Here is a 27,574-nt window from a genome sequence, read left to right on the forward strand (position 1 = left end):
GCTTGTTCCTGGAGGACAATGCAGGAGGGATTGCAGATGTGTCTGGCTATGCCCCCATAGCTAAATGCAAAATTATTACATCAGTGGTGGACAGCTCTGGAGGACCCCGATGAACTTCATGTTTACTTCCCATCTGACCACAGGCACATAGCCAGGCACTTCTGTGATTCCTCTCTCCCCCCTGCTTCTCCAGGTATGCATGGCTATGAGCAGCAGGTTTTGGCAACTTTACTGTAGATCCAGAATGGCAGTGGTAAATGGCTCAGCATAGTGTAAGTCCCTGTGTTGAATTACTACATTACACTAAGCCATGTAGGACAGCAGCCATAAACAGAGCCAGAAGTTGCCATTTTTAGCCCTGATGAATCACAAGCGTTGGGAACAGATCTTTGTAAACATATAGATTGTTCTTTCTACCACAGTTCTACTTACTATTAAAGAACATATGTACAGTCCTCCCTGTGTTCTTGCAGTCTTTGGACTAGCATCCCTCATTTATGCATGAGGGACGAACGGAGGGAGAATCACTGGAGTGTGCGCCCCCATGCGCTCGCACCTATATTCAAGCCAAGGCACTTGAATATATGCAAAACTCCATTTTTGCAAGGGGGTCCAGAAATGATCCCCCGAAAAAAAAGCAGGGGCAACTGTATTAGTTATCGAGCAAACAGTCTTTTGTTGGCAGCACTGTCCCTTTATTATGAGATATAAACAGAAAGAAATTAACAACAAATTGTCTTAAAATACTATTTTGCCTCAAATGTTTGCCTTCCTGGATGTAGCTCTCCATCTAGTACCTAATCTCTGAAATAGATGTGATAGTAACCCAAATACAGACTCTCTTTATCTTCTCCCATGAGAGAAAACAAGATAGTAAAGGAGCAAACTGGCTGGTAACAAAATCTACACCAAGGCACATTTGTGGGAGACTTGGAGCAAGGGGGAAGAAAATCCCAGACAGCAAAGTCTATAGATGTGTTACCAATTTTATCAGTTCAACTTTCAAATCATAGGAAACTCCTGCAGAACCAGGATTCCCAGGTTGCAACCCAAGAAATGTTTCTGTATCTTTAATTTCCGTGTTGCAGCAGGAGATGTCAATTTCAGTCTCTCCCATCTAGTCTTCTTCCAGTCCTGTAGTCTGCCCCCCTCTCAGGCCTTCTCTGCAGCTCATCTGGTGTGGTGCTCATTATAGAAAGCAGGCGATGAGATGGATGATGACAGGAGAAGGATGAAATGGGTGGGAGATGACAGAACTACTTGATCTCACACTGCACTGGGATATATATGTGTGTGTGTGTGTGTTTTGGGGTGCCAAACTAGCAACACTGTGAAGTATCCTAACTTTATCATAAATAGCATTTCAGTTGTATTGGTTTGTTGCAGTAAAAACAACAGAAAGTATTGTGATACCAACAGGATTAATGAAGTTTTAGTTGGCAAAAACTTTCATGGACTTTAGACCATCAAACATATGGAATGTCAGCTCAGTAGTAAATATTGTGTCTATACACATTTGGGGGGTGGGATGAAAAGCCAAAGGGAATTTTAAAAAAACAAACAAAATAAAAATATATGTGCCCCACTCTTCAGCACAGGTTGACGTCTACACTCATGTGTAAATGCACACTTCAGACCATAATTTCGTGTGTGTGTGTGTGTGTGATAGCTACAAAGCACAAAACATTTGAGACAACTGAACCAGAGATGATAGAAATTTCCTTTTCAAAGATTGATGGAGATATGTCATTATTCTCCCACTACTTCAGAATAATTTGTCATCTTGAACTTTCCTGAGAATATGTTTTTTTGATAACATATCTCAGAATTCTGGAAATGTGGTGATGCTGGCTATGGGATCCTGGAAGCTGTTGCTTTCAAAAGTAGCTTTGTATAATTTCTGATCTTTTCTGCAGGGAAATTCAACAAAATTCAAAATTCACAAAAGAGCAACACCTGTATTGGTCAACCAAAATGCAGAAAATACATCATGCAAGTGTTTGCAGCTTTAGAGGCTTCTTCATTAGGTAAAGATGTTAAAAATAATAATGGAGAAGAAAGGTGATGATGTTAGAGTCATGGGGTTACATTTTGTCTCAGTTGTTATTCTTTTGTCAGTTAAGATCATATCAAGGGATCTCAGTGCAGGCAGAGGCCATTCCCCTTTTTAGCCATGTGGAGAGCAGGGACAAAGGGCAATAAAAGACAGGTAATAAAAATTTCCTCTCAGCATGGTGTAGTGGTTTGGGCATAAGACTAGGACTCTAGAGAATGAGGTTTAAAATTCCCCGCTTCACCATGGAAACTCACTGGGTGACCTTAGGTGAGTCACATTCTCCAAAAATCACAAAAATTAGAAATAACTTGAAGGCACACAACAAAAACAGCTACAATAAAATTTCAACTCCATTAGCAATAGAAAAGTAACTTCTCTTTCTGCAGGGGAAAAAAAGCCTTCTGATAGTTTTCTGTAAACCCATCTAGGAATAAACTTTTCTTAGTCTAAAACTGACTTTAGAATGGAGGAAACTGCTTTCTGTCTGATCTCCACACCCAGAATTTTCTGTTCTGTCTGTCAGTGACTTTCTCATCAATTGCTACTTGATCATCTTAGCTGGTAATGCCAGGCATTAATTCAGGGACCTTCTGGGTTGCAAAGCATGTCTCCCTACCACTGAGCCAGATTCTCTCCCCAGCATTCACTTCATGTTTCAGCATCCCTCCCTCCTTAATGTGTTGTTCTTTTTTTTCTCCCACAAAAGCAGTCACTGAAATGTGCAAGAAGTTCCAATTAAATCTGGTATGCAGCTGTGTGTTAAGCAGACTAACTTGGTTTACAGGGCTCGGCTGCCTATTTCTGTTCAACTCAAGGTCGGCTGTGGTGAAGAGCAAATTTAAAAATGATCTTTCCATATATTTTTTTCCCCTGACCATCTTTTCCTTTTAAAAGGCTGCTTACACTCCACAGGAATAAAGCCAAGCAATGTTCTTATGTGGTCAAATTTGCTGTCTCTCATAGGAATGTCTTGAATTTAATAAGGTTGGTTTGAGAGATCTGTTTTTGTCCACTATAATGGATTGGCTACTAGGACCAGATCCATCATAAGTGCTGTGTACAACATATAATTTTACAGTGGTGTTTAAAGGAGGAGAAGCCAAATCCTTGAGGCTGGGTGGGTAACATGATCTATTTTGTTAACCAAATAGCTCTTAAAATAATTTTGATTTTTGAAGAAACTACCAATCTCAACATTCCCAGCTGTATGTTTTTGCAACTGTTAAAATGGTCTGTTCTTCTTTACACGGTCACGTCCAAGAGGATTTCATACACTCCAACTGTACCTATTTTACCAGGGACACTTTCAGTTTTCTAGTAACTGGTACATTGCTGTACTTATTTTTTTTTTCCTTCTGGGAATGGCTAATTCAAATGTGGCAAAATATGCTAGATCTCTTTGCCAAAAACTTAGTAGACTGTCATCAGGGGTTGGTAGGCTCCATGACAGGTAGGGAACTGATGGCCCTCCAGATGTTGTTGCAGATCACATCAGCTATGGTCATTGGCCATGCTACTTGAGATTGATGGACCCAACATCATCTGGAGGTCTGCAGGTTTCTCATCCCTAAACTAGGATCACAACTTTATTTGACTGAACTAAAATTGCAACAGTATGATTTGACTGACCCTAGCCAAGGCTAACTAATAAGGTGAGACTAACTTGACTGTGACAACAGAGATAATACACTCACTACATCATCTGGTATGAAGAAAGGCCTTCCTGAGACACAAACCCCTTGAATCTCACAACTCCAAGGGTGTGCCCATTCAAGAGTCAAAGAGGTCTCATGTCCTGTTTAACCTGGCTTCCACAACCACAAAAAATCAGCGTCCATCTTCTTGAGGTTTCTGGTGGCACAGTAGTTAAATGCCTGTGCTGGAGCCACTCACTCAAAACCATAAGGTTGCAAGTTGAATACTAGCCAGGCCTCAAACTTGACTCGGGCTTGCATCCTTCCGAGGTCACTAAAATGAGCACCCAGCTTGCTGGGAGCAATTAGATTACAGTTGTAAACTGCTTAGACACTGCTAGTTCAGTATGAAGTGGTATATAAATGAAGCTGTTTGTTTGTTTTTTGTTTGTTCTAGCTGCTCATTGATAACTCAGCTTATCTGCCCTATTCTGCCATGACTCTGACCACCTGAATCTAAGCAACAGTATAAGTACTTGCTGCAAGCCAAATTCCCCATGGATATTAAGTTGATAGTTAATGGAAAGATCAAACAACCTGGATATTGGGGAAAAATCTACTCAGTCCCACAGGTGGCCAGTTGTCTTGCTTAGGATAGGTAAAGTTGGTCAGGACCAAATGGAAAGTGTGCCAGATTTGAGATTGGCTTGACTTTTTTTATCCCTTTAGGCTCCACTCTGGAAACATTTGTCAGGATATAACATGTGTCTGCATGTCATGAACCCAGTGTAGTGGCTTGTTTCTGAGAAATTCACAAATATTAAACCCCACCCCCATTATGTTTTGATCATGTGAGATAGTATTGGGGTTGTATGCTTAGCCTGGTATTGTGTCCTCCAGGTCTGGAGAATTTTTGAACCTTCAAATATATTCGACCACAAATCTCATGACCCTTATTACAGGTCATCTTGACTCAGGGGATTATTATAGCACCACTGAAAAATGTGTCTTACTGCTGCTGAATTGGAACTTCAGTCAGGCTGTACCCTGGTGTTATTGCATGGCTCCCCCCCCAAAAAAAAAACAAAAACACTGCCATCTGTGTACATCCGGGCCCAATGTGGGTCCCTGAACTCATTTCAGCAGCCATTTTTCAAAGTTGGGAGCTTTGGAGCTGGGCTGTACCCGGTTGGCAGTTTTGGAGATAAAAGCTGTGCGATAACAGCAGGGTACAGCCCAAATAAAGCTTCAGTTTGGCAGTGGTAAGATGCATTTTTCAGCAGTGTGATAATCCCCTCAGACTTCTAGGATTGAAATCCTCAAACCTCTAGAAGACCAAAGGGTCTCTGTCCCTGGTGTGCTCTGACTGACACCAGCTCTCCAGAGCAGAATGAAATTTGTCTTGTGGGCAGCTAATTGAAGCACTCCATCCTTTTAACTAGAGAAAGTAGGCAATGAATCTGAGTCTCATACATGCAAAGCATGAATTTTGCCACTGAGCATTGGTTCCTCCTCATTCTTCAGGATGTGGTATAATCTGGCACAGAAGGCTGACCTCAGTTTTTCCAAAAAGGACTGACTCTCATTTCAGGGAGAGCACATGTATTACAAAATGTTGTTCAAAAGGAGAACCAAAAAGATCCTTGTCCATATTTACTCAACATGTTGGTTTTATATGTCTAGGTAGGCTCTCTTTGGATGGTCAGCTGAATGATCAGAAGTGAAAAGGATTGGCCATTGAAAACAATCCAGTTTGCCTGAACACAGATACATTTCGTGGATAGGGAAAGGCTTCAAGTAGAGCACTTTACAAGAATAATAGCAATTTTGTGAGATGTGCAAACCAAAAACAGAAGTCCATTTAGGTCCACAGCCACCAGTCTTGAAACAAGAACATATGATAGAACAGATCAGCTGCTTTTGCAATCCTGAAGTCTGTGGACATGTCACCACAGTATAAAATCCCATGAGAAAAGTTGAAGTTTGAGAATGACAGCTCAGTTTTTCTAGGTTTTCTTGGAGATCAGAGGTATATTCTCTGATAAAACAGTTTGACACCATTTTAACTGAGATGACTCTGTCCTACAGAATCCTGGGATTTGTAGTTTGAGGAGGCACCAGAGCTCTATAACAGAACAGGCTGAATACCTCACCAAATTACAAGTCCCAGGCTTCCACAGGATGGAGCCATGACAGTTGTGGTGTCAAACTGCATGATTTCTGCATTGTGGAAGAGCTGCATGATGCTGAAATAATTTGCGAATGTTCAAAACTCATTTAGTGCTCAAGAATGGAATATATTCATTGAATTTAGAATTGTTGTAATTCATCTCACTTTTGGTAATGTTTAATTAATTAATTAAGGCATGATGAATGCTGTTTTCAGTACAAGACCACGGTTCCTTATCATCCACACATCCTATATTAACTTTTATATTATATATCTTTCTGCATATTATATAAGGAAGGAAGGAAGGAAGGAAGGAAAAAAGGACAGAGATTATATAATCACACAGATATATGTGCTGTACAGATATGCATATACACACACTAGGTACAGGCATCCCCTGCTTATTTGACTGATTAGGAACCAGGGCACTGTCAAAAAGCAGAAATTGTCAAAATGTGGAACCAATAGTCCTCTGGCTCCTAACTGTTGAATAAGCAGGTGATGCCTGCATTCAGCTACCCCTGGAAGTATGCAGCAAAGTTTGGAAGCAGTTTTAAAGGAGCACATGGAAGGGAAGAAAATAGAAGAAAAGTGGGTGAAGGGGAAAGTGAGATGCAGAGTAAGTACTATACCAAAATATCCCTCCCTTGTCTCTAGAAGGTGGGGAGAATTGAAGTGAGAGGAAAGGATTGATTGCAGGAGGGGGTACCCATTTTTAGTGATTCCTTACATTCATAAATTTTGTTATCCATATAACCTCTCACAGATCATCCCTCCCATCTCAGGCACCCTTCCACTTTTCACCTTTCCACATTTTACCTTGACAGATACATATGCACCACATTGTCTCCTCACTCTCCTTTTTCATCAGGCTCAGTACAATCCTCCCCTGCCTTCCAGAGCAAATATGCTTGTGTAAAGCACCTACTCCACAACCTGCCTTCTCTCTTGCCCTGCTTTTCTTCTTCCCTTCTGTGCACTCCTCTGCAGAGTGAGCTGGGATGCTCTGTTTGCTCTTTTAAAAATGTTTCCAAAACTTTCCCAGACATTTCTAGATGTGGCCTAAAACTCCCCTCCAAACCATTCTCCTCTCTCTGGCCTTGTCTAATGGATAAATTCCTCTGAATCCCCACCCCACAGCTGGCCAAATCCCTTTTACACAGTACAGGGCCAAAACTCTGAATTGGGTGTGGTCTGTCTTCATAATACCACACCTGATTCAGGGCTTCCTTCCCATAACCCACATTTAAATAACACACCTTTTGTGGCAGGTTTTCAGCTCTCATCAAAGCAGCGATACCAGCTGTCTTCACTTCTGGTCCTTGCAAGCTGCTTGGCATCACCGCTAGTGGATGCAAGGTCAGAATAAGACACCGAATCTTGATAACATGGCTGGGTGCCTCATTCCAACCTCAACAGTGGCAGTGGGTGATGACTGGGGACTATGTGGGAAGGCAGCCACCCATTGTTCAATAAAAGAGCTGAAAGCCTGGAGCAAGAGAGAGCAGCCTGGAGTATTCTGGCAAGTGAAGACTAGCCCTCTTTCAGCATACCACTATTCGTAGTAGCAATATTAGCAAATGTATTCAGTATTTCATTTTTAAATGTTATTATTTTCTAAAGGCAGATTAAAAAAGATTTTAAACAAGAGATCTAGATTGTCTATCAGTTTTGTCTGGCTATAATATTCAGCAAGGAAAGGAAAGAGAGATAATGAGGTAGGACTTTTACCACTATAGAAAAAGAAATGGGAAAGAATTTGGATTTTTTTTTTTTAAAAAAAAGACTAGTGTGATGATACTCTTGAATTAAAAATGGGGTCATTTGTCAACTCTGGGATTTTAAGAATAAGAAATCAACTTTCAGCAAAATAAAAAAGAAAAGGGAAAATAAAAAAATCCAGTTAGCGTTAGAATGCGATAGGAATATTTCGAGGAAGAGATAGACAGACATTCAATCTGTAGTTAGTTTGTAGAAGGAGGTAGTTTGGGGTTTTCAATCCAAATATTGCAGGGAATGAAGTAAATGAATGCAACTGTATGTGATTTTTGTTTTTGGATTGTCAGTATTGTTGCATTTGTGTTGTTAGATGATTTGTATAAGGAATGTATGATGCATGTTTTATTATAAAGAAAAAGAAAACTGGGTACTAGCTTGTTCCTGAATTTATCTGTTAAGTAGAAACATTTACAGATATCTTGGATAAACTTAATATGAAGATATACCTAGTAGCAAGGAAACCAAGGGGCGGGGGAATCCTCTGTCCCCTGAAGCAGTCAGGTGGTCCTTAGAAAGGAAGCCACAATCCAGCTGTCTTCTCCTCTTCCAAAAATAAACTAAACAATCTGCTGAAAATTTATAATGGGATGGACAGCCAGATCCAGCCTAAGCTTTTGAAAACAGAAGGAAAATCTCTCCTTTGTCTGTTGATTAATGCTGGGTTACATCCAAAGTCTTGGCCCTGCCAATGAATTAAGCTTCAAGTGAGAAATCATTGCTGGAAAATCATTATGTGAGAGTGACATGAGGTGTGTGTGTGTTCTGCACAGATCTCTATGCATGTGCAAAAATATTTTCTTTAAAGGGTACTGTAAATATTGTCAAACCAAGTCCTTTCTTTTTCTTTTCAGGCAAGGGAGCCAACTCCTGTATTAGGCAAGGAATTGGATGAATAATGTTATTTTCTTTGCCATTCACAAGCAATTTAACAAAATAACTTGTAAGTGGCAAAATATGCTTCCCCCTTGCCCATTCTCTCTCTGGCTGTATCTATAAATGCAGCTTGACAGCACTTTAATTGCCATGGTTCAGTGCTATGGAATTCTGGGATTTGTAGTTTTGTGGCCAGAGAGCTCAGGTCCCACAACAAACTACAAATCCCATGATTCCATAGGATGGCGCCATGAGCCACCAAAGCCCCCCACACAAAGTAATTTTTTGTTATAGTGTAATAGATAACTTTTTTGGAATCCAACTAGATGTGAAAGAGAATGGATATTTATGTCATCTCTCTCTCTGTGATCGCATCAGTACAAGGGTGTGTTTGGTGAGGCTCTGTACTCTTGCAGCTCATTTGGTGTTCTTCTAGCTGTTCTCACTGAACAGTCAGCTTCACTAGAAAGGACAGGCAGTAAACATTTATCAGATGCTGGAAGCAGCATCTATTCCTGACAGACAGAAGACACTCAGTCCAGTTTGGAGACTCCTTTCTGGAGACTTGGACCTGGATCCTAACTACTGTTCTGTACAAACTTCTATCTGTCTTGGTTTCCATCTGCTACTGACTGTTACCTCAGCTTCCTGACCTCTGAATTGCCAATTACCCATGCTGCTATCCCAGTGAATTATGACCTTTTTTTTTTTTAACAATTAAACCGTTTCCCCCATGGAACAGCATTTTCTTAGAGATACATGCATCAGCAATTAGATTTGCAAATTAAGGCCATGTTTACTTTTCATTGACCCGTAACCCCCCTGAACACACTCATTAAATGCAAGATATATAGGTGAAGAAAACTATGTGCCATGACATACAGATGCCTTTCATCCCTTGGGAATGAATAGCTCTGCAAAATTCAAAGTGGTAAATGTGTTGTCTGACTCTAGGAGTTTATCACACAGGACCATATGTGCCACCATCCTGTTAAAGTATTTAAAGTGTCCACATCACGCAGAAGCGTGCAAATGCGCAAATAGATTTACACACAGCAGACAATAATGATAAGGATGTATTCTCTCTCTAGCTTTTCTTTGCGAACGAAGATTCAGGAAGGACTCATCCCGCGCTTTCTACAAGCACGTTGGTGACTAAAAAGGCCAATCTGAGATAAACAAGTCCAATTGCAGAAAGCACAGCAGAAAGTCTCCTTGAGTGATGTTTCCAGGTAGTGGTTCTTTCTGCGTTGTCATTTCTCTTCGAGACTTGTTTGGCATGAGCTTTCAAAAAGGCTGCAGCATCGTGGATAGTGCATCTCCATGCCTCCCGATGCGAGGCCAGGGCGGACCATTGTTGGTGATCAATTTGGCCAAGCCTGAAATGTTGTTTCAGAGAGTCCTTGTATCTCTTCTTTGGGGCGCCCCTCTTACGCTAACCCGTGGCGAGTTCACTGTAGAATACTATTTTTGGGAGGCGATGGTCCTTCATCCTAGAAACGTGTCCTGCCCAGCTCAGCTGTGTCCTCAATAGCATGGCCTCAATGCTGGTGATCCCTGCTTGCTCAAGGACAGCAACATTTGTCACATAGTCAATCCAGTATATATTTAGATTTGTGCGTAAACAGCGCTGATGAAAGCGTGCGAGGAGTTGTACGTGTTGGCGATCAGTGACCCATGTTTCAGACCCATAAAGGAGAATAGACAGTACAATGGCTCTATACACACTGATTTTTGTGCTTCGCCTCAGGTGTTTGTTACTCCAGACTCTTTTGTGAAGGCTTCCAAATGCACTATATGCCTTTGCTAATCTGTGATCGATCTCTTTATCAATCTTGGCATCTGAGGAGATGATGCTTCCCAGGTAGGTGAACTGCTGGATGGACGTAAGCACAGATTTGTCTACAGTGACATAAATAAAATAAAATAATAATAATAAAATTTTTATTTTTATACCGCACCTTCCAAAGATCAGGGCGGTTTACAGTAGGATAAAAACAATACAGGTAAACAACATACATTAATATAAAAATACATACAGTGAAATAAAAATAAACTAAAAGCCCCGTTAGCCGATCCTCTTGCTCTTAAAGAGGAAGGGAGGTCTGTTAGGACTTTACTCGGGGAATGCAGACTGAAATAGAAAGGTTTTTAGGTCCTTTCTAAATTGGGCCAGGGAAGTGGCCGAGCGGAGCTCTGTGGGCAGCGTGTTCCAAAGGGCCGGGGCGGCGATGGAAAAAGTCCTCCTCATGGTGGAGGTAAGCCTGGCCCCTGGTACCCTAAGTAATTGCTGCCCAGATGTTCTGAGGGTGCAGGACGGAATATACGGGGAGAGGCGGTCCTTCAGGTACCCCGGGCCCAAGCCATTTAGGGCTTTATAGGTAATCACCAACACCTTATATTGTGCCCGGAAGCGAATGGGCAGCCAATGGAGGTCTTTTAACACCGGTGTTATATGGCTGGCCCTGGAAGTACCAGTGACCAGCCTGGCTGCCATATTCTGCACCATTTGTAGCTTCCGGGTTTGGTATAAAGGTTGCCCCATGTAGAGTACATTGCAGAAATCCAGTCTCGAGGTTACCAGAGCATGTACAACAGTTTCAAGGTCCCTCTGGGCCAGGTATGGGCGCAGCTGGCGAATAAGCCGAAGCTGATAACACGTGTTCTTGATCGTCGCATTCACCTGAGCGGTCAGGTGAAGCGACAAGTCAAGAAGCACCCCCAGACTGCGCACGGAGTCCTTCACAGGGAGCGTGACCCCGTTCAGGACAGGTGGAACCACCGCCATTCCTGGACCAGGGGAACCTATCACAAGTACCTCCGTTTTCTCTGGATTCAGCTTGAGTCGGTTTTCCCTCATCCAGCCCATTACTGACTCCAGACAGGCCACGAGAGGAGAGACGCCATCCTCAGTCACTGCATCAGTCGGAGACATAGAGAAGATTATTTGGGTGTCATCAGCGTACTGATAACCCCGCGCCCCATGTCTCCGGATGATCTCTCCCAGCGGTTTCATGTAAATGTTAAATAGCATGGGAGACAGAATGGCTCCTTGAGGGACCCCAGTTTTAAGGGCCCGCTCATCGGAGCACACGTCTCCCAGCTGCACCATCTGGGACCTCCCAGAGAGGTAGGACCGGAACCACTGGAACGCAGTGCCCCCGATTCCCACCTCTGCTAGGTGCCCCAGAAGGATACCATGGTCTATGGTATCGAAAGCCGCTGAGATGTCCAACAGCACTAGCAGGGACACGCTTCCCCTGTCGATGCCCAGACGGAGATCATCGACCAAGGCGACCATGGCCGTCTCAACCCCGTAACCCGCCCGAAAGCCAGTTTGAAATGGGTCCAGATAATCCATTTCATCCAAGACCGACTGAAGCTGGATTGCAACCGCCCTCTCGATCACCTTCCCCAAAAATGGCAGCAGCGAGACTGGCCGATAATTATTATGTACCAGGGGGTCCAGGGAGGGCTTTTTTAATAAAGGTTTAACAATGGCCAATTTTAAATCAGATGGAAATTGCCCTTCCCTCAAAGATGTATTAATGATCCAGCGTAACAGTGAAGTTACTGCCGGTCCCCCCTGGGTCGCTAGCCACGAGGGGCAGGGGTCGAGAGAGCAGGTTGTCTTCCGAACACTTCCGAGGATCTTGTCCACATCATCGGTACTTACCAACTCAAACTGATCCAGTTTAATGGAGTCCACGGAGGCTCTGGACGCTATAATGTCGGCATTAAGACCTTCGCTTATCCGAGAGGTTTTATCCGCGAAGAAGTTATTAAATTGGTCACAGCAGGCCTTAGAAGGTTCAAGGATCTGGTTCAGGGCGGGAGGGAGCTGAGTTAGCTCCCTGACCACTCTGAACAACTCTGCTGGATGCGACTCCGCGGACGCAATACGAGCACCATAGAACGAGTTCTTAGCTGCTCGTATCGCCTCTCCGTAGTCCTCTAACAGTTGGTCTAGGAGAGCCTTGTTGTGTAAGCAAAGGTGTTTCCGCCAACGGTACTCTAGCCGTCGCAATTCCCGCTTCCTTGCCCGGAGATCTTCCGTATACCAGGGCTTGCACTTGGAAGCGGGTCTGAGAGGGCGCTTGGGAGCGATGCTGTGTATAGCCCTAGAGAGACCGGTATTCCAAATACCAGTCAGGGCATCAACAGAGTCGCCGTCACTTCCAACCATGTATCCCTCTAGGGCTTCCTGGAACCTTTTGGGTTCCATCAGCCTTCGAGGGTGGACCATCCTAATAGGTCCACCACCCCCGGGGGGGATCTGGGTAGAGACCTTGATTTTAGCCTCTACCAGGAAATGATCCGTCCATGGCAGGGGGGAAATATTAGTTATTTCCGCCCACGGATTATCCGCCTCCGAACAGAAGACCAAATCAAGCGTATTACCCGCGCAATGCGTAGGACCCGAAATCAGCTGGGACAGGTCCATGGCCGCCATGGTATCCATGAATTCGCGAGCCGCACCGGGTGGAACATAGCTGGCCGTGAGGGAGATGTTGAAGTCGCCCAGGACAAGTAGCCTGGGCATCTCCAGCATCAGTTCAGCGACCAGCTGTGTCAGCTCGTTAAGGGAGTCCATTAGTGCACGGGGTGGCCAATACACCAACAGAATCCCTAGACCAGGGGTAGGCAACCTGCGGCCCGCGGGCCGGATGCGGCCCGGCGAGGCCTTGGGACCGGCCCCAGCCCGGTCCTACCGCCGATTGCCGCCGGGGCCTTTGGGGGGCAATTGTCTATAGAAGCCTCAGAAACATGCATTTATATTAACATTTTTTAAAAAATCAGCAATTTTTTTCACGTGTCCTCCATTTTTTTTAAAAAAAGTGTCTTCCATTTGAAAATTTTGTCCTACATTTGTCCTGGTTTATTTATATATTTAATTTTTTAAAAAATTATTTAATTATTTATTTTTTTGCTTCGGTCCCCCAGTTGTCTGAGGGACAGCAACCCGGCCCCCAGCTCAAAAAGGTTGCCTACCCCTGCCCTAGACTGTCCCTTGCTTTTAGGGTCAGGTAAATACACTCGATGTAGGACGTCTGTCGGATGTGGTTCCTGGTGAGGGACACAGTGTTCCTATGTATCAAGGCCACACACCCCCCCGCCCACCTAACCTGGGCTGGTCCTTCACCGAGAACCCAGCAGGCAGGGCCTGAGCCCACACAACATCCCCTTCAGGCCCAAGCCAGGTCTCGGTAATGCAAGCCAGATCACAATTTTGGTCCTCCAACAGATCGTGGAGGATGTGGGACTTGTTGTTAATTGATCTGGCATTGCACAGGAGCAGCGACAGGGTTTGTGGCACGGTTGGAGTGACCCTCAGGTCCCTTAGGTTGGGAGGGGGACAGGAAGGGGAGATAGATATGACGCATCGATCTCGCCTTCCCCTGGAACGCAAGTCCCTTCTCCCACCGCCATACCTCCCCCTGCCCCACACTACCTCAATAGGAGCTCCGCTCGTGACGATGTTATCCCCTTCCTCCCCAGCCCATGCATCCTCCACATCCATAACCTCCCCCCACCTGTCCCGAGCAATTGAGAGAGCAGAGGTTAGCCACCTCAGGCACCCTCTGCTCTAAGGCTAACCCACAACCTCCCTAAGCCCGATAAAAGCTGCGCAACTGTGCAGCTGCGCAGCTGCGCGGTGGTAGCGCTGCGGAGTCCCTCAGCGGTCCCCTTTGCAGTCCGTGGGCGGCACTCCCGGGGCGGTGCGCAGCTGCGCACCTCCGACACCCCGGGAGGAGGCCGCCCGGCAGAAACGCGGCTCTGGCAGCGGTGTCCGGCGAGGAGGCGGAGGGGGCATGTCAGGAAGGTCCGGACGCCCGGCTTTATGCTCACCGCTCTCACCTGGTGAGCCTCCTCCTTGCCTTCCCCCCAGATGTCCCTTAAAGAGCCCTTCCCCGGCTGCCGCAAAACGCCAAGGCCAGCCAAAAGTAAAACAGAGTCCCGCAGCGGTCCCCTTTGCAGTCCGTGGGCGGCACTCCCGGGGCGGTGCGCAGTTGCGCACCTCCGACACCCCGGGAGGAGGCCGCCCGGCAGAAACGCGGCTCTGGCAGCAGTGTCCGGCGAGGAGGCGGAGGGGGCGTGTTCTTCCTGTGGTTCAGGCTGGTAGAGAACTTCCGTTTTCTTCAGACTGTCTTCCAGCCCAAAGAGCTCTGCAGCTGTAGCAAAACAAGATGTTAGGTGCTGCAGAGCTGCTTCCATATGGGCAATGAGGGCAGCATCATCAGCAAAAAGCAGCTCACGGACTAGATAGTTTAGAGTCTTAGTGCAAGCCCTTAGACGGCTTAAGTTAAACAGGCTACCATCAGTATGGTTGTGTATATAAATGCCGTCTTCTTCTTCGAGATCTGCTGTAGCCCTTTGGAGCATCATGCTGAAGAAGATTGTAAATAGAGTTGGAGCGAGAACACAACCTTGTTTCACACCATTAGTTATTAGAAAAGGCTCTGAGAGAGCGTCACCATATCTGACTTGGCCTTGCTGGCCTTCATGGGGGGGCATCCTAGTTGTTCCAGGATCTGCCACAGACCTTTTCTACTCACAGTGTCGAGGACTTTGGTGAGGTCGACAAATGTTACATAGAGTCCTTTGTTTTGCTCTCTACATTTCTCTTGCAATTGTCTAAGGGCAAATACCATATCTGTAGTGCTCCTATTAGCTCTAAAGTCACATTGGCTTTCAGGGAGACGTTCTTCTGCAATAGCAGGAAATAATCTGTTCAGGAGTATCCTTGCAAGGATTTTTCCAATGATGGAGAGCAGTGTTATACCTCGATAGTTTGAGCAATCAGATTTTGCTCCTTTTTTCTTATACAGGGTGATGATGACTGCATCTCAGAGATCGGATGGCAGTTCACCTTTTCCCCAGCAACTGACAAGGAGCGCATGGAATTTAGCATGGAGTACGTGACCTCCATGTTTCCAAGCTTCAGGTGGAATTCCATCGATCCCAGATGCTTTACTTTTTTTTTTATCTGCTATATGGCCTTAAGGGTTTCTTCCAAAGTGGGATAAAGCTTCCATTCTGAACCGATGGGCTGAACATTTCCAAAGCCTCTTTAGTGCCGAGTAGTCCAAGACTCAGCTATTCAACATATGACACAACAACCAATGAAAAATGAATTGGACATAGCTCCACCCACTTTGGAAGAGGATGCATTACCAATGCAGTAAAGAGGGTAAAACAAGCATTTGGTTTTCACACTAATGGTTTGGAAATAGTGACTTTCACGCATGTGCTTATTAATAGTAATTGCATCACTGGGACCCATGGTGGGGTCCTGGAACCAAACCCCAGTGAATATCAAAGGCTCACCTTGATTATCCTCATCCTTATTATCCTCATCTTATCTATTTATTTAAATGATCACCAACCAATCCCTGCATTTCCTGCATAAAGGTACATAACAGTACCAAAAAAAATAAAAAGAAAAAAAAAATTCCAGAGCATGAAATGCTGCGACCCTCTCACCAGGCAGCCATGTCTGCCCACAAAGCAACACTGAAGGTAAACTAATCCCAATAAACCATGACCTGGCAACAAGCTCAAAATCAACCCCTTCAATAAACCTCAGTTAGCTTTCATACTATAGCAATTGCAAATTCGTGAATGAAACAAAAATGAATTCATGATATTTTCCCGTGAATGCCTAAATGCTGGATCATGTCTCTTTCTTATTGGATTAATAGCAGATTGCATGTGACATCATGTGAAAACCTTAATTTGCATAATAAACACAGGATCCACCCCTTTTAAACTTCCAATTTTTCCTCGTCTTATAAACTTCATAGAAAAGTAAGGCCTCAGCATTATTGTGTGAGACGTCAGCCATATATAAGACTAGCCTTGCAGATGTAATCTGCAGATTCTTTTTGTTTTTTAAAGTTACAGATAATACAATCAAACAGAATGCCACTCTTCACTCCTTGGAGCAAAATCCAAATGTCCCCTTACTTTCTTCAGGCCAACTTTCAAAACAGTCTTTCATCTGTTCCTGTCTTTACCTGTCTCAAACTGTTTCCTCTTGATACATGGTGGAAACAACACTTAAAAATATGTATAAAAAGATTCAGTAGGGCATACTTGTACTGACAATCTCTGGCACAAAGTGCTTTTGAGAAATATTATATGATTTCTAAAGTTTCCTAACTGTATGGAACCCAAACAGATTAAGCCATTTCCTAGTTGTAACTTTTAGAATAATAATTCAGTGGATGTATAGAAGCATAGAGTTGGAAGAGACCTCAAGGGCTATCAAGTCCATCCCGCTGCCATGGAGGAATACACAACCAAAGCACTCCCAACAGATGGTCATCCAGCTTCTGTTTAAAAACCTCCAAAGAAGGAGACCCCACAACACCCCAAGGCAGCACATTCCACTGTTGAACAGCCCTCACTGTCAGGAAAGTTGTTCCTAATGTTGAGCTGAAATCTTTGGATGGACATATGTACACCTCTAAAAATGAGAACGCAGATCTAGATAAAATTACCATGCTAATTGATAGGTATAGAATCAAATTTAGAAATAATTACTATAATTCAAACAGAAAGAAAATACATCTGAACATAGGGAGAAAGACTGTTGGTGAGGTGAACTGTGTGCTTGCTTTGTCTGCTGTCTAGGTTAGGGTTAAAATCTTCCATTTTATGGTTCTTTAAATTGATCTATGATCATTTCCATTTTGTGGTTCTTTCAACTGGTCTATAACTGGTCAACCCTTCCATTTCAACCCTTCAACTGTCAGGCTTTTCAAAGAGAGGACTGTCACCTATAAAGTAGATGATATGGCTACCATATGGAAGTGTGATGTTATAGTAAGCTTCCAAGTCCATCCTTTTGTATGCAATCCCAGTGCAAGTGGCAAACAGCCTGCAGTGGTACAGAAAAGCAGGAAGTTTTATTGGAAATGCTGTTAGTGGTTTTTGTGGGAGCAAAAGAAGAACAGCACACTCCGTTCTGCAAAAATGTGTTTAGCTTTATGACAGTGCCTTTCACTATTTTTGACAGCTGGTTCCAGGAAATGACAAACTGAAGAGCCTGATGGTGTAAAATAACCAAACTGAGGACTTGCTAATTCATTTCAACAATGATCAAAGAAAATATTGATTTCCTAATTACTGGTTATTATTTAAAACCTTTTCTTTCAGGAAGGATCCCAAATCAAAATAAATTGGGCTTCCTGGTTTTACCAAGGTCAGTGGAAAGAGTCCACTGCTGGTGAATCCAGCAAGATGTTGGCCTTGCTCCTGTTTATAATCTTCTCTTCTCTTCTCTTCTCTTCTCTTCTCTTCTCTTCTAGGGGAGGTAATTTGTGTTCACGAGTATGTGTGTGACTAGATTTCTAGTCAGGTCTGGCTTGGCACAGAGCAGCAGCCGATGGAAAGAGAGCAACACCCAGAACTGAATTTCAGCAATCAATGTTAAATAATAAAAAATTAAAAGGAAGAAGCATTCTGTCAATAGTGCCCCTGTACCAAAGGGAATGCTCGTTTTATATTGATTAGCTCCTGTTAAATAATATATTCCTTCTTCACAACTGTGGAGGCTCTGGCAGAGTTGTTTATTGCAAGCTGGGGCCAGCACAGAACGACTCTAAGTGAGCAGAGAAATCAATACAGTATCTGTAAACTTTCTTGCAAATGCAGTCCCATAGCTGGCTGTCAAATCAGCTCTCCTGCTCCCATTAAGCCGGAGGAGTGTGAAATCAGGTAACTTGTAACATTCCTTCACCATCCTTCCAGACAACAAAAGCATCCTTGGGCTGTTAAATTGCAACCCATTTAAGGAATAGCTTTCTGGTGTGTTTTCTACATTTCAGTGTGTTCAGAGAACCAAAGAATATTGTCATTCCCTTAAGTACATAGGGAAAATAGCCTCCTGAAATTATCTACCCTTTTTTATAGGCATAAAAAATGGAGATATCATTCATTGAATATAGTTCAGGTGGGGGTGGAAATGAGGGGCAAGAAGAGAATTTTCCCGCAATATTTTAATGGGGCTAAATACCCTAAAAGCCCCAGATCCCATCTTGGATCTTGAAAGGTAAGCAGGGTTAGCCCTGATTAGTATTGGATGGGAGAAACAGAACAAAAAAACTGGAAAGCATGTATTCACAGTAGAAGATTAAAAAAAGACAAAGTCCCATATATTGGGTGATGGTCCAAAAACGTTTATTTCTTTAAAAAGCCCTGATTAGTACTTGGATGGGAGACTACCAACACATACTGGGTGCTGTATGTAGGCTATAATGCAGAGGAAAGAACTGGCAAAATCACGTCTGAGTGGAAAGAAATCTTTCCACAAGGAAAGACAATTCTGTGAAATTCATGAGGTTGCCATAAGTCGACAGGCAACTTGGATGCCACTCAAACACATTGTAGGGTCAGCGCTGTCTGTCTCCCCAGCAGGAATGACACAACTTGCTCCCTTCTTACCCCAAAGGTTTTTGCTCTTATTTGCGTTCACAATTTTCTGAGACAGGGAACAGTCTTCTAGTTGAACGTTTGGTAGGACAGAGAGAAAGCCTTCCTCCAGAGCAATGATTCTCAAACTCTGGCCTTCCAGGTGTTTTGGACTTTGGCTCCCAGAATCCCAAACAGTTGGCCAAGATAGCTAAGGTTTCTGGGAGCTGAAGTCTAAAACACTTGGAGAACTAGCGTTTGGGAATCACTGCTCCAGAGATTGCAAAAAAACTGGGCTCATAAGAGGAAATTTGGGCTTTCAGATAGTCTGCACTCTGAACCATGCCTTGAAATTATCTAGAAGCCAGTGAAGTAGTTTCAACAAAGTGATTATACGCTCCTTATAGCCAGCCTTATAACCCTGAATAGCCAGCCTTATAACCCTGAATGGTGTGATACACAAGATGCACACTTTATTCAGTACTCTTCTGTGGCTGCAAGGAGCCATGGAAGCATGGCAACAGTGGACAAGTCCTTTTTCAGTGGAGACTTCCAATACTGATCCCCCCCCTTTAAAAAAATAATAATGAAGGAAGCCCTGATAAGCTTCCAAGGAGCTAAAAGAATGCTCCAAAACACAGTTTGGAAGCCATCGAGGAAGATAAAATGCAGCCAAGCTTCTGTGGTTTGGCTGTGCAGAGCACTTGGCACATCTTGCTTCCTCTACTATCTGGCCCTGTCTGTCCAAAAACATAGACCACTTTCCCAAATCTCCAAAACAAACAAACAAACAGACAACACTAGTGCATTTCTGGGCTAAATGTTGCCTTGTTTCTCTGCTGACATGGCCTAATAGTGGCCAAAGACTCTACTTCTTCCCTATCCTGTAACTTGCTGATAGAGCCATGGGGACATGTCACAGGAGGTGGTATGGGGCTGCATACTAGAAGCGTGTGTGTGTGTGTGTGTATGTGTATGTGTATGTGTATTCCTGTCAACTGCTTAGTGCATGGAGGGGAGTCCATCCAAAGAAAGTTGGTTCATCCCTCCTTTGTTGTCCTTCAGACAGCAGGCAAAGACTCTTCCTTAAAAAAAAACAAACCTCAGGTAAGCTGATCTTGCTGAAAGGTGGTTACCAATGCTGAATCACAAAACAAAGCATGCTAAATTCAAAATAGGTAGGTGGGGAACACCATGTGTGATGACAAATAGATGCCTTGATGGAGTGTCGCTACAAACCCCCCCCCCCCCCATTACACACACACACAGTTATTCCATCAAGACTATATCCCAAATGATGTTCTCATGATGTTATGTAGTTTAATCTTAATTATTTGGGCATTGGCTTTATCTTTTATTGCTGTGTTTTAAAGTGATTGCTTTTCATATTAATGTTTAATCATTTTTTATTCTGTAATTTTTTTATTCTGTAATGCAGAATACTACATAACAGAATAAAAAATACAGAATAAAAATGATTAAACATTAATATGAAAGTCAATCATTTAAAAACACAGCAACTTCATGTCAACTGCATTTATTTCATTTAAAATAAATAAAGTGGAACCTTGGTATCTCTTGGGTTTTGATTCCAAGACTCCTGGTGGATACAAAAATCCATCGATACTCAACTCCCACTAAATACAATAGTGTAGTAAAATTGTGTCCCTTACATAAAATGCCAAAATCAAGGTTTGCTTTTTGGAACAGCTAAGAACACTAACATTGTTTCTTATTCACTCATGCGTTAATCCCTCAATTTACAGTTGATATATATTTTTTAAAAATAAAAAACCTGTTTGCTACATTTATTAAATACTTCATAAAATAAATCCACCCCTTCCGTGAAGGTTAAAAATCAAAAACTCCACAGATAAGGCATTTTCAAACTTGTGGTTGCTTGATTTAAATGACATTATCCATTCTTGTCAAGCTATCCAGTGTTTTGCCCTGCTACTGACATGACAAAATTGCTTGATTCCTGTTTGGATGACCCACTGGCTTTGAGAGGTGAAAAGGGCTCCAGAATGATTTCTCAGCTATTTAGTTTTATCCTGGAAATTTCTCTCTACCTTTTACCATTTTCAGCTGCACAAGCCAAGAATGACCTCAGCTTGAAATTATTTGTTACCTTTTGACAATGAACAAAACGTGATTGTCAAGAAAATGTGGGAAGCAATATCATTAGCAAACAGCAGACTGGATACCTTAAAAAAATAAACAAACCCAGCCTTCAGCTGGGAGATTATCTCACATCTGTGAAATATTTCTAGTCTACCAGCGAGATACTGGAATTAAGTACAGGTAAATAAGCCTGGTTGAAACTAGCCCACAGTTCATGCAACATATGTAACTATATGACAGTCTTTTAAAAAATGTATTTGTGCAATTTGTTCAGTGAGTCGATACAAATAACTATTCTTCTGTAGCTTGTTCAAGGCGACTGCTCATCTCAACAATTCTTTCAATACCTGTGCACCTATGAGCCTTCTGGTCACTTGCCAATTTATGATGACCCCATTAATTTTATTGGGTTTTCTCAAGCAAGGAATACTCAAAGGTAGTTTTCATTGCCTTTCTCTAAAACACTGTATGATATTATCTCCATGTTGGAGAGCCACTAATGGAGAAACCCCACTAGGATTGCATCCACACTGCAGAAATAATCCAGGTTGACACCACTTTAGCTGCCATGACTCAGTACTCTGGAATTCTGGTAAGTGTAGTTTTGTGAGACATTTAGCTTTCTCTGTCAGAGAGCTGTGGTGCCATAATGAACTATAATTCCCAGATGTCCACAGCATTGAACCATTGCAGTTAAAGTTGTGTCAATCTGGATTATTTCTGTAGTGCAGAGGTAGCCTAGGAGACATTGGTATAGTTTTCTGGAAAGCCTGGTCACTCTGGCTGTAGCTCCATGCACCTGTATTTCCCTGCCTCTTCTGCTGAACTGTGAAATTTGAGTAAAATTGAGGGAGGTAATCTGGGTGATGTCAACAAGAAAATCTGATCCTCAATTATTAAGGTCATGTGGGAGGTGTCCGTAATAAAGCTTCAGCATCTTCTCAAGAAAGAAGGTCTGGTGTGGCAAAGAGACACATTGTGCATTTGTCCTATATAGCCTAGATCTCTAGCTGTCTCATGAGTGGTGTTGGAAAGGTACACTCTGCACTGCCTCCAATAGCCAGGATCCAGTGGTGTGCTTCTATTGGAGCCTGATGTGGAAAGATCAGGGAAAGATATAAAACTTAGTTTCCCCCTGCAATTCTACTGTTTTGTTGAGTACAATGGGGAGAGAGAATCCCCCCTCTGTCCCCTGTGTGCCCTATAAACCTTCTGTGGAGGGCTGGAAAATATTCTAGAACAGGATTTCAGTCCCATGGAGAGAGGCAGGGAAGTCGCAGTTTTGCACTGGAGGGAAGTATATCCTTAGCAAGGAGCCAGCCTGGTGTAGTGGTTTGAACATTGGATTATTGTTCCAATTCCCACTCAGCCATGGAAACCCACTGACATAGATATATCATTGACAGCTGGAGAAACAATACACATGCATACACACTACTTATCTTCAGCTCAAAAGAGCTCCAATATTGGAGATGCGCAACAGAGTGATTTTTTTTTTGTTCTGAATTAAAGTAACATCCTAAGAAAATTAACTTACACCTTGAGCAAATCACACACTCTCAGTCTCAGAAAACCCCCTTATGGGTTTACCTTGGGGTTACCATAAGTTGTAAATGGCTTGAGGGAACACATTTTCACATGTTCACATCAAAGTTTAATTGACTTCACTTTTCTGTACATATTCACATCTATTCAGATCTATGCTAACTCCTGCTGTCAAAAACGAATGACCATCTGAATCCATATGAAGAATGGATGGTCACATGTTCAATAATGTGCATCCTTGTGAATATTCCTATATACTCTGATAAAAACCACAAAGCCTTTTTATCCAAGTTTGAGCCACCTCCTGCAACAAAAGGCCCAAACTCCTGAAAAGTGTATGTGGCCAGATTATATTCTAATATAATGAAATGAGGAGTATTTTAATCTTGTAGACAAGCCCTTAGACAAAATGGAAACATGTCAAAGTTATCCACCAAAGGTCAAGAAATATGTTAGTTTGCAAAACAAACCTGTGTTGCATAACGGTTTTGCATAACATCCACAACAACCCAAAGCTCCCTAAGGAGAAGAACAAATTAGGTCAGAAAAGGCAGAGTGGGGAAGTGAAGATATGCTCATCCTACTTGTTACTAGGGATTCTGCAGGTACACTTCTCCATGGAATAACAGAGAAAGAGAAAGCAAGAGAGCTTGATGAGGGTCAGGGAAGGTCTGAAGGTTAACCTAAGCCAAGCATCCTTGGGGAAATTATTCTTAATGAAAACTGACATAGATATACCCTTGACAGCTGGAGAAACAATACACACACACACTACCCATCTTCAGCTCAGAAGAGCTCCAATATTTGAGATGTGTAACAGACTGATTTTTTTTTGTTCTGACTAAGAAAATTAATTCACACCAGTTTTGTTCCTCCTGCTTCAGCTGCTTTGCCCAGTGGAACTGTTTTACATTTGTCTGACCTCCACATTCCTTCCTTTCTTTTCCTTCCTTCCATACATACATATATATTAATGAAAATGAGAATCAGATTTCCTATGGAACATTGTAGTTGGTTGCCTAGTCATTCACTGCAATGAGGGGGAAACTAAAATTGCACTGAATCAGCTTTAATGAAATCTTCATTAGGCTATAGTAACTGGATTGCCCCATAGAAGAAGCTGAAAAATGTACTTGCTGTCCACACAAATTCTGTCTCGAACATTGTGGGAGTTTTGGAGGTCACATGAGAACAAAATAGGCTAATTATTCTTCGAAACCATATACAAAAATATTACCTGCTTCTGCCTCACTAGTACTTTAGAACATTAAAAATAAAACAAATACTCATCTTTAACACAAAAATTAGAAGCACAGGGATCTGCCTTAGACACTGAGGTAGAACACTTGTCCATGTAGCACAGTACTGTTGATGCTGGGCATTACTTCAAATATTGTGTTCAGTCTTGAGCAGAAATTAGATGCAATCTGAGGAGGAGAGTTTCCCCTGCTCATAATAGCCTTGGGGTTTCAAAATGTAGAATCTTGGGATAGCATTGAACTGCACCCCAATAAAAAGTGAGACTGAAAATCTGAAACATTAATGCTTCCTAAGTAAGGCCCTATCCAGATGGGCCTTTTAGCATGTCCTGGCAACATACTAGGGTTGCCTTGGAGTGTTGCTTATATATGGCCCACAACCCTAGTACGTGTCTACATGGGCAGCCACGTCATGTCCAAATGGTGTGGCGCAGCCATTACATCCTGGCACCACTGCAGGGCACTTGTGGCGCCCTTTCAGTGGCGCTGGAAGGAGTTCCTAAATGGATCTCCTTTCACCACTTGTATCACTGGTGCAGCCTTTACATGGCTGCGCCAGTGATACAAAAGAGAAAGGGGCCCCTTTCTCTCTTCCCCCGCCGCTGTCGGGGTGTCCTTGGGGCATGAAGCCCCAAGGACACCCCTTTTCAAGCCATGGGGAAGCGGCATTTTGCCACTTCCCCGAGGCCTGGAAAAGTGGTGGATCGGGGCCTCCAGGGCTGCTGCTGTGGCAGCTCAGGGCCTGGTCTGTCGGGGAAAGGGGTGGGTGCAGGCCCCTCCAAAGGGGCGGTCTGTATCCCGCCTAAGTTCCTTGGCCCTGCCAAACCTCAATAATGAATCTCAGGAGACATTCTCAGTTTCACTGAGAAATCATCAAAATTATACTGCAGAATTCATTCTGGAGTCCTAATCTATTAAGAGATTAATACAATTGGCCGGCCCCATACACGGACTTCTCATACGCAGACTGGAGGTCAAATGGATGGGAAGCCCCATTTAGGTTAATGGTGCTTGTGCTGCACCATGCACAGGACCGCACCCCATTCATCTAAATGGGGCTTGAACATGCATGGAATTTGCTTTAAGCGGGGTGTGTGTCTGGAATGGATTCCCCAAGTAAAGCAAGGGTCCACTGTAGATTAATAGGTCCCAATGGTTTCCAGGATGAACAGTTGGTTCTTTCTCTGTGACAGTTGAAGTTAATCTAGAGAATCCACTAGTGTTTTATGTGCACCACAAGTCCTTTCATGCTACACAGTTAGAGTGCTACACAGTTATATCAACTTCCACAGTTGATAAATAACGTTGTTATTTTATTCCTAAACACACCAGAGGAATTCCTCTTCCAAATAGGGATGACAGCAGTAGTAGAATAATCTTGTCTAAACAAGATTGTGGTTTGGAGTGTTTCATTCTTCAACACTACCTAACACCTCCTTCTCTGACCTCACTGATTGCCATGCTCCATGCTCCAGGGATGGGAGAAGAAAAATGCAGAGTTGAATTTTTCAAACATACAAAAGCATTTTGCCATTTTTGATATGTAGAATTCGGAGAGATATTCCCATGGTTGAAATATTAAAGATTGCCAGTAGAATTTAGGGTGCAGCTTTGGAGAAAAACCAAAAACAGTGGCTTTGAACCTTGGAGTGAAAATAAGTGGTTGGGTTTTTTGAAGTCCTGTTTTAATCAATATGTTAATTTAAAATGGATTAATCAGATGAATTAAGGTTAATTCATTTTCTTGGTTCCCCCCGCCACTCCACCATGATTCATTCCATCCCATTTACATCCATTTGCAAATTTGTTTTCTATAATAAACTTAATACAGAGAGTTTAAAGCTTGTATCTTAATAGCTTGGTAAAGCAAATTTGTTTTCTAAAAGTCTTCATGAAACTTTCTATGTATCACCCTGCTCATTGTACTTGTCCAAGGCAACATATGTCTTGCAGGCAGAGAGAGAAAATTTCTAAAATGAAGTGGGGCAGTCATAGTGGTTTAAGTATTGGACTGTGATTGTAGAAACTAGAGTTGGATTCTTCGCTTGGCCATGGAAACCCACTGGGTGATTTCGAGCGAGCCAGACATTCTCCATTCCAGAAAACCCAGTGATAGGTTTGTTTTAGGGTCAGGAATGAATTGAAGGTGCTAGCTACAGGGTGGCCACCAGTGACTGGTATTCATTGGAGTTCATTTACTGCTGCCCACCACTGTTTTCAGCCAAATCAGAATTCATTGATGGCCATCAATGTGTGTGTGTGGGGAGGTGACCAATAGAGAAGGTAATTAGCACAGTTATTTAAATTGACTGATTTAAACAATTAACAAATGCAAGATTACTAGTAAACTTAACTGTTTTGGGTTAGTGGATGTTTGGAAATATTACCTTTGCAGATTACAACTCTCAGAATCCCCCAGCCACATTTACCTAAGCTCGGGCTTGTTGAACATTCATAGACTCAGGTCAACTGGAACTAGTCATTTCAACGTTTTCAGAGTGTGTGTTTTTCACTTTCAACATGTATTTTATTTTTCCATACAGCCATTTCTTTTTTTTTTTTTTTTTTAAGGAGGGCTGAGGTAGCTCCCAAATAAGAGACAGTGTTTTTACTTCCCTGCTACTTGTCTGGCTGTTATGGGCAGCCTATTCCTCTTGGGACATGAAGCAGATCGGCAGTTTATTTACTGGATGTGAAGGATGCCTGACAGTTTCCCAGCAGAAATGAACTATTCACTTGTCAAGGAGGCATTTGATTCTCTTGTAGGCTCTGCCATCTGCCAAATAAATATAGACGTGTGGAAGCTGAAAGTATTTTGCACATATATAATAGACAAGTGCTATATTGCACTGCACTGGCTTTCAGTGTGAAGGCAATCATTCTTTCTTATTAGGCAAAGTGTAGTTTAGAGAGACAGTGTGGTATAGTGCTTGGACTAGGACTCTTGGGCAACCACATTCAAAGCCATGCTCAACCACATAAACCTATTGGTTGACCTTGGGTCAGTTATACACGCTCAGTCTAGGAGAAAGGCAATGGTGAACCTCTTCAAAAGAAATCTTGCCAAGAAAACCATATGATACAGTCACCATAAGTTGGAATCGTATCTTGAAATCCTTCCATTTCCATCTGTCTCTCCCATAAATTAAATGTTGAGTGTGCACTTATCTACAGAAACCATGTAACATAGTCTAATATTTTAAAATCAGTTGACACACCATGAAGAAGCTGGTATAATTGGCCTGGCCCTGCCATTAAGCAGCTTGGTCTTTTTTTGTCTCTGGGTAAAGGTTATTTTTCCTGGGATCAGGCCAGATCCTCTGGATCTGTGTCTAAACAGGCAGGATCGGTCTCGTTCCTGCCCTGGATATTTAGGCCTGCATCATCTAAACTAGAAGATGCAAGGCCTAGGGGAAGCTGGGCCATGTTATGCCACCAGGCCTTCACATATTGACATGGGTGCTGTTTTGTTTTTGTTTTAAAGAGTTTTACATTTTTACATTCTTAATAATGTAATGCTATTAATTATTTGAATTGTTTAATTGTTTTTAAACTTTGTATTTTTAATATTTTAAACTGTTTTAACTTGTACTGTTTTAGATTTGTTAGCCACCATGAGTCCCTGTACTGGGAGGAAGGTGGGATATACATAAACAGAACAACAACAACAACAACAACAATTTGTTTGCCTAACTTTTTGACAAAAAACAGAGTGCAA

The sequence above is a fragment of the Sceloporus occidentalis genome, unplaced genomic scaffold (genome assembly GCF_023333645.1).
Source record: "Sceloporus occidentalis isolate IW3139 unplaced genomic scaffold, rSceOcc1.0.p SCAF_7, whole genome shotgun sequence".
NCBI lineage: Eukaryota > Metazoa > Chordata > Lepidosauria > Squamata > Phrynosomatidae > Sceloporus > Sceloporus occidentalis.